We start from the raw sequence: 9210 nt of genomic DNA on the forward strand, positions 1-9210 counted from the left end.
CAGCGGCTGACACGGAGTCAATAGCATCTGATTTGAGAGCTGATATTGCAAGGAGTATACTCCCTTCGTTTGAGCTCATTTGGACGCGTTTTGATGGAGCCATCACGCGTTGAAGTTGTTGTTGTGGTTAATACGGAAATTGGTGGCCACGCCCTGGGGGTGGCCACGCCCTGGGGGTGGCCACGCCCTGGTGCTTGGCGTTAGAGAAGTAGTATTTATTTACTTAAAAATTTCGAAGTTAGAGAGTATTTCTTAAATTTCTGATTTTTCTCTAAACCTAATATAGTTTACCTAATACTAAGCGTTTACTTATTAAAATAGTAGAACGGAATTAGTATATATAAACAAATTAGTATATAAAGCTTAGTACCTACTAAGAGAATATAGTTCTAATTACTTTAATAACTTAAATAACTCAAGGTTATTATTACTTTCTTTCTAAAAAGGGATTATTTTATATTTTACTTTAACTTAAGCTGAAAGAGATATTTAAGTCCTAAAGCTAGATTAAATATCTATAGTTTTTAGGAATATTTTATAAAGGAGATATATCTATTTCTTATTAGGAGCTAGCTTTATTACTACTAGCTATACTTACTTATAACTACGACGATTTAAATTATACTAGTAAGTTATAGTTACTATAGCTAGTAAAGTTAGCTTACCTTTTTATATAATAGAAGTATATTATACTACTTTATTCTTCTAAACTAGAGTAAAGCTTATAGAAGGTTAGATTATATAGCTAAAAAGATAGCTCTAGAATTTTTATTATAATTATAATTTATAGTACTATATAATCCTAAACCTTTATAGTTTTAAAATAACTACTAGCTTAGATTAATCTTCTACCTATTTTAAGGAGCTCTCTATATTTAGAGAAAGGGAAAGCGTCTTTCTAAGCTTAGAAATACTTAGATTCTAGAAAGATAAATAATATTTACCTAGAAACTATTTCTAATATATAGTTAAAAGTCCTAAGAAGATAAGAATAAAAAGGTAATCGTAGAGAATATATTAAATAAACCTTCTAGAAATTACTATATATTCTATACTATTAGAAATGAACTATTCTAGTATAGAATATATACCTCTAGCTCTAATAATATATAGCTTCTAAAAGCTACTCGATACTACTAGAGATATTAATAGACTAAGCTCTAAAAGCTTTTTAAATATCAAAACTCTAGCTATTTTTATTACTAGATCGGCTAATTTTATAGCTTAGATAATTCTTATTATATATTAAGAGATCTAAAGATATACTAGCAAGGAGTATAGTATTAGGGAAACGCCTTTAAAGTAGAATATATAGATAATATTTAAAGGAATAGAGTAATAAATAGCTATAATACGATAGATTTATTTAAAATACTTAAAGACCTCTAGATATAATTTTGTACTCTAATATAGGCTAGTAATTAAATCTTAGATTCTTCTATAAAACCCTAAATCTTATACTTTCTATAAACTATTTTAGTATAACTTTAAATTTTCTTAATTTTATAAAAAGAAATACTAGATTGATAAACTATAAAGTAGTTATAACCTTTAAAAACTTTATTAAGATTTCTTTTTTTTAAAAAAAGATTACATATATAGAAAAAGTAAAGATTTCTACTTTAAAGCTTAAATACTCTTCATACTTTAATTAAATAAAGCTATATTAGAAAAATATATAGTAATTTCTAAGAGATAGTTCTAATACTTAGATATAAATTAATTATAGCTTAAAATTAAGTACTAAGATATAGCTACCTCTAGAGTATAGCTACTAAGTTTTCTATAAACTATAATAATAACTTTAATATATATATAATAGCTCTATTAAAATATATCTAAGTAGGATTCTTAAGAGCTCTCTTTCACTTTTAATATCTTATAATTTATAATTACTTCTATTTATAAAGCTAAGAGAAATCTAAAGTTAGCTAGTATCTATTTAATAAGTTTATTTAATATAATCCCTTACTTATAGTATAATCTAAAAGGACCTATAACTATTTTGGATAGGATTTTAATTAGTTTAGATCTTCAATTTTAAAGTAGTTATATTATCTAAAAGAATTAGTAGGCTAAAGTAAGTTAGGCTTTTAACTAATTAATAGATTATAGTTATTTAAGGAGCCTAGATAGATAGTTTAACTATATTACTATAAGTTATCTTTAAAGGTAAGACTATTAAATATTTATAGCTTAAAGAAGACTTCTCTAAAGTATAAATATTATATTACCCTCTAGAGAGTAAAGGGTCGACGTCGTTACTACTAGCTATACTTACCTATAACTACGACTATCTAAGTTGCCTTGGATAGTTATAGCTACTATAGCCGGCGGAGTTAGATACTAATATATTATTACTTCGAAAAGTATATAATTTAATTAATTAATTAATTAACTAACCTTTTTATAGAATACGTCTTAACTATATAATAATAAATATTTATTCTTATAGTACCCTTTAAATAGGAATAAGAATTAATTTTATTACTACTAGCTATACTTACCTATAACTATTTAAGTTACTTCAGATAGTTATAGTTACTATAGCTAGTAGAGCTAGAATCTTATATATAAAGTTAAATTATACGTAGTAAAGTTAATTAATTGACTTTTTATAGAATATAGCTTAACTATATTCTACTTATAGTAAGTATATATATAATTAAAGCTATTATTAGTAAAAGACTATAAATACTAGCTAGTTAGTTATAGGAGCTATATAATACTAGAATTTACCTCTTTCTATATAACTAATAATATTATCCTTCTCTAAATACCTTTTTATTTATATTATATAATCTAGCCTATTAATATTAACTACTTTAGTTCTCTAAAATAGACCTTCTTAAAATAGACTTAGTATATAGTCTATAACTATGTCTTTTATATTAATAAAAATACTTTTATAGATATATTTAAAGCTATATAATTTAAACTAAATATTCTCTAGAATATCTAAGTAGAGTTTAGAGGCTCTAGCTTATATATATTTAATTTTAAAGCTATATTATTAATGCTTAACCTATTAATTTTACTACCTTTTAAGTATAGCTTTATAGAGCTCCTAGTATATAAAGACTTTAAAAACTACTTAATAAATAGAAGATTTAGAAGGGTTTAAAGTCGCTTTCTAATACTAATTTTTAAGGCTATTAACTAGTTTTTTAAGGATATTAAAGAATAATAACTTCTACTACTCTACTTTAATTTTTAATTTTTACTTAATAAAAGACTAATAAAGCTATATATATATTAAAATCTTAAAAGAGAAAAGTTACCCTATTAAATAATACTTTATTAGTACTTTTAATCTAATATATAATAAAGTAAAATTAAATAGAAGTATAAATAATAAATAGAATACTAAAGCCTTTAAAGTATAGTAAGTAGTATAGTATATATATTATACTAAACTATAACTTTAAAATATATAAAGTAATATAACTAGTATTAATATATAATATCTTATTACGATTCTATATAGCCCGGAGCAGTATTATATAGGAAATAACTACTCTAAGCTAAGTAATAGAGGACTTAGGGAGTTAGGAAGTACGTAACTAACTAACCTTAAGGAGTAAGATTAGGGAGTAAAGGTCTACTCCTAATCCTTATTCCTAGATTAGTATAATAGAGTAGTTAGGAACTCTAGTACCTTAATCTATATATTTCCTTTATACTTAACTTATATATATATAGGTAGTACGAGTAGACCTTATATCTACTTATATTAAACTTATATTACTAACTTACTATTTAGAATATAAAGCCCCTTTCCTAATCCTACTATAACTACTTATTCTCTAAAAGCCCCTTAAGTAAACTATCTTTAGTAGTTAACCCGTAATATATCTCTTAGTATTAAAATAATTTGTTTAATATTTATTAAAATAACTAATATTATAGATTAATAGGATTAGAAATTAGAAGCTATACTCTAGAGCTAGGTACGCTCTAGTACTAAGTATTAAGCTATAACTAGATATTTTAATCTATTTTTCTTATCTATATTCTCTATTTTTCTAGAATAATAGACTATTTATATAGAGTTATAATTATTTATAGAGTTATTTATAACTTTCTTTATAACTATATATAAGAAACTTAGAGTAGAAGAGAGATATTTAATTATTATATATATATATACTATACTTTATAAAGGCTATATTAATAATTTCTATATTTACTTACTTTTAGTTCTATATTAGTATATAGGTATATATAAAACAAATAGACTCTAGTAACTTAGTAATAATACTATAAGAAATAGAATCAAATTCTTATAATTAACTTATAATAGGTAATAAAATCTAACTAGTATACTAGTAATACTAGAAATTTAATACTATTATTTATCTTTTGAAATTTAGTAATACTCTATTTAAGTTAGGAATTCTTTTTCTAAACTTTCTTCTCTTCTATATTTATTATACTCTTTAGAAATATAAAAATATAAATAAATATTTAAAAATAATATAGAAATATAATGTTTTTTCTTTTTAAAATTATTTTTAATTTCTCTAGTATATTTTTTAAAATATCGTAGAGCTTTTAAAAATTAAAAATCTTAAATAAAGTAAAGCTTTATATTTAGAATAGATATTTTTATAATTTAGTAAGAAACCCTCTTCTTATTCCTTTTTTATAATCTTATACTAATAATATCTTTAATCTTAACTATTATTTAAAATACTAAAGTAATTAAAAACATATATTAAAAAGTTTAGAGGATATTTATATTATTAGTACTAGCTTAAGCTATAAATAATAAATATATTACTAAAAAATTAGGTAGATCTTTACAACTAACTTAGAGACTCCTAATATATTCTTAATAGATTCCTTAAACTAAATAGAATATTAAACTAGTTATATCTCTCTTTTTAATAGTACTAGTTTTATATAGGACTTTTATATTTTCTAATCTTATAAATATTATTCTTTAAAGAAAGGAAGGAGTTAAAGCTTTTTTACCTATTCGAAACTTATTTTAAAATATACTATTAGAGAATATCTTTTAATATTCAAAAGAAGCTAATAACTACTTATATTTTTTAATAAAGATATATAGTACTTTTATTAAGTAAAATAAGGGACTTATTACTAAGACTTTAAGTTATATATTAAATCTTAATTAGTAATACCTATAGTATATTCACTTTTATACTTTATAAGAAATTAGGTAATCTTAAAATTTACTAAAATTAAAATAACTAAAATTAAGCTATTATTCTATAAGATATTATTCTAGATTCTATAGAAACTCTAATAGAGTATAAGTAAAATATATAAGAATATAAGAATAAAAATAACTAAGATTATTATATAGTTAAGCTGTATTCTATAAAAAGGTTAATTTTTAAGTAAACTACGTATACTTTAACTTTATAATAAGGTTTTAGCACTATTAGCTATAATATCTATAAGTAGTAGTAATAAGGTTAACCCCTTATCCTTATTTTAAGAGTACTTTAATAAAGATAGTAATATATAATTATGTTTTTCTTACTAATTATAGGACTTATAGTTCTATATACCTTATAATATATTTCTTAACTTAATATTATTATTTATAATTTATCTAAAACTATAGATATAAGTATTATATATATAGTATACTAGTATTTTAGTAGTTTTATTAAAATAGACTAGTACTTCTACTATGATTTTATAATAGATACTATATATCTCTCTTATATATAGATTTCCTTTCTATTACTCTATACGTTTAATTCTATATAAGTATACTATATTCTTATCTTTATATTACTCAAATATTTATTTGTTTAGATATTAATTTTACTAGTTTAATTATATATAGAAGTCTTAAAACATTTAGAAAAACACCTCTTTAGGGCTAGATTCTAAATATCTATATATTCTAATAGCTTCCTTCTCTTTTTAGATTATCTTTAATCTCTTTATTATACTAAACTAGTAGTACCTGTTACGGTACCCTCTAGAGAGGATGAAGGGTCGTCGACCTCGTTACCGCCGGCTATACTTGCCCGTAACTACGACTATCTAAGTCGCCTTAGACAGTCGTAGCTACTATAGCTAGCGGAGTTAGATACGATATATTATTTCGAAGTGTATAGTAGTTAGTTATTTAATTAACCTTTTTATAGAATACGTCTTAACTATATAATAGTACCTCTTCTTTTACTAGTTTAGAGCTTGATATTTATTTACTAAAAGAGTTAAGGACCCTCTCTATAACTAGAAATAAGAAATATATCGATCCTAAAGTGATTAGGATTCTAAGATTATCCTTAAACTTTCTAAAATTTCTAAGAGATATTTACTTATTTTACTTAAAACTTACCTCTATAGTATTATATTTGTTTATTTATTTAGGCTTTATAATACTTCTCTAAAGTAAGTAGGGGGTCTTCTTAAAAGTATAGATAATATATCTTAATAATTAATTTAGATCTATTAGGGATGCTAAGTATTAAAATCTTTTAGAGAATTTTAGAAAAGCTAGCTTATATTACCTATTACTTAAACCTTTAGCCCTTATATACTTATAGTATTATAGTAAGAGTACTTAGTATAATTAAGTTATCTATAATTATTTAGCTTTATATAGGCTTCCTACTATAAAATATAAGATTATTAACTATTCTTTTTATCTTATCTTTATAGGATATAAATACTTACATAATTTATTAAGAAGCTCTAAATCTATTTACCTTAATCTAGCTAAGAGGTATATATACTAAGTAGGATAGAAAGCTCTATAGAGATGTAGTCTATATACTAAAATTACTTAATAAATCAACTTCTATACTTTACTATTACTAAGTTTATTATATTATATTATTAAGGTATTTTTAATAAAAAGATTATTTTAACTAATTATATATCTTTTAATCTATAAATCTAAGTCTTACTTTACGAGTCCTTCTTCCTTAGCTAAAAGATACTATAATAAAAATCCTATAGTCTATATATAATATTAATAAAAGATTATAAAGTATTAAGATTTCTTAGTAGGTATAAATAATAAAATACTTATTAAGAGAAAAGAAACTAATCTATTAATATATATCTTAAAAGTATTTAGCTTTTACTATAGACGTATAGTATATATATTTACTCTTACTTTTCTATTTTCTTTTAAAAGGTAAGGTAGTTATAGGAAATAGAAGTAATAGATCTTATTAAATACTTTTAATGAAGTTATTAGTATACTCTATCTAATATAGCTAATAACTATATACTATTTATAGTAGTATAAAAAGGATATATTTTATAAAGTAAATTTATTAAAAAGCTCTATTTTAATATTTAGATAATAGAAGTACTAATTACTATTAGCCTTTAAAATTAATAGATATAATACTAAAGCTATAATTATAGAGTATAAAGTAATTATAAAGAACTATTTTAAGTATATTAAGCTCTTTCTATTACTATTTATAAATAATATTAGAATTAATAACTTATAATATAATACTATTTTCTTAAGAAGTTCTAACTTTATTTTAAAAAAGCTTTAAAAAATTTAATAAGTTTATTTAAAAGATTTTTTTTAAAGAAAGTTAATTAGAATTATATAGAGTTTATAGAAGCGTTATAAACTTTAGTATCTTAAAGTCTATAGTATAGATACTCGACTATAAATAAAAGGCTTTTAAAACCTATATAAATATATTTTAAGATTTAAAGCTTTTTAAGAATTAATTAAAAAGAAGATTAAGAGATAGATAGAAGAAATCTATAGAATTTTAAAACTTTATAAGTAATATCTAAAAGAAGAAGAAAAAAATAAGTAATATTAGAGAGTATACTAAAGTACGATATTTAGAAACGCTAAGAGTATTACTCTATATATTATAGTACCCTCTAAAGAGGATAAAGGGTTATCGACCCTATTACTACTAGCTATAATTACTATAGCCGGTAGAGCTAGAACCATATATATATATTAGATTAAAGTATAGTAGTTAGTTCGAATTAATCAATCTTTTTATAGAATACGTCTTAACTATATAATATAATCTTATAATTTAAACGAGAGAGTCTAGAATAATATTATATTAGTTATAAGCTTAAGTAATTAAGTCCTTATATTTATTTTAAGTTTTAGAAGCTATAGGAATACTTAAGTACTAATAGAAAGGCTAGTATTAGCTTGATTATAAGTATAACCTAAATTACCTAATATAGCTACTTTTATATATATCTCTCAAATTAAAAAAAATAAAGTATTCTAGTAAAATAAAGAGTATATTTACTTTAGAAAACATACCTAAGAAGTAATTAAAAAATAATATCTTCTTTAGCTTTTTTTAGAGGGATATAGCTAGCTTAATTTATAATATTCTTTATTAGAAATCTTAATAAAGGATTAAATAATATAATTATAGTATTATTCTTTAAAATTAGAGTAATTAGAACTAACCTAATTCTTTTATTAACTTTATACTATACCTTTTATATTTCTATATATTTTAGTAGAGTAGAATATTATATAATAATTACTAAGTTTTCCCTAGCTAAGAAAATAAGGTTTATAACCTTTCTTTTTAAATCTATTCTATAATAGTTTTTAATTTTACTTTTTTAGTATATATAATAGAGGTAAAACTATTAAAAGAATAAGATATAATTAAATTATATTCTATAATAAGTTTAATTAATTAGCTAAACTACTCTACTTTAACTTAATATATAAGGTTCTAGCTCTACTAGCTATAGTAGCTATAACTATCTAAAGTTACTTAGATAGTCGTAGTTATAAGTAAGTATAGCTAGTAGTAAAGAGGTCGACCCTTTTTTTTTAGAAGATACTATAATAGAGAAGATAGTTCTTAAGGTACTCTAAATATAAAATTAAGTCTAAGTATTCCCTCGAGTCTAATAATCTTTCTTTTAATCGTGTATTCTATATAGTAAATTAATTTATTTATATTAAAGTTAGAAATAATTCTTATAAGTTTATTTATCTATTTATATTAAAATCCTTTATTTAAGATACTAAATAGTAGCTCCTTATAAAAGTTCTCTTACTTTAAAAGCTTTATTTTATAATATATCTTTAATTTTATTTATAGGAATTTAAATATATTAAGATTATTATATAGAGAAGAATTAGTATTACTATATTAATTTTATTATTCTTACTTAATTACTAGACTACTTTATTAGCTCTAGTAATTAAACTTAAAGAAAAGACTTTTAATTTTTTTTTCTCTACCC

Source organism: Dissoconium aciculare (genome assembly GCF_010015565.1).
Source record: "Dissoconium aciculare CBS 342.82 unplaced genomic scaffold K489scaffold_2, whole genome shotgun sequence".
Classification (NCBI taxonomy): Eukaryota; Fungi; Ascomycota; class Dothideomycetes; order Mycosphaerellales; family Dissoconiaceae; genus Dissoconium; species Dissoconium aciculare.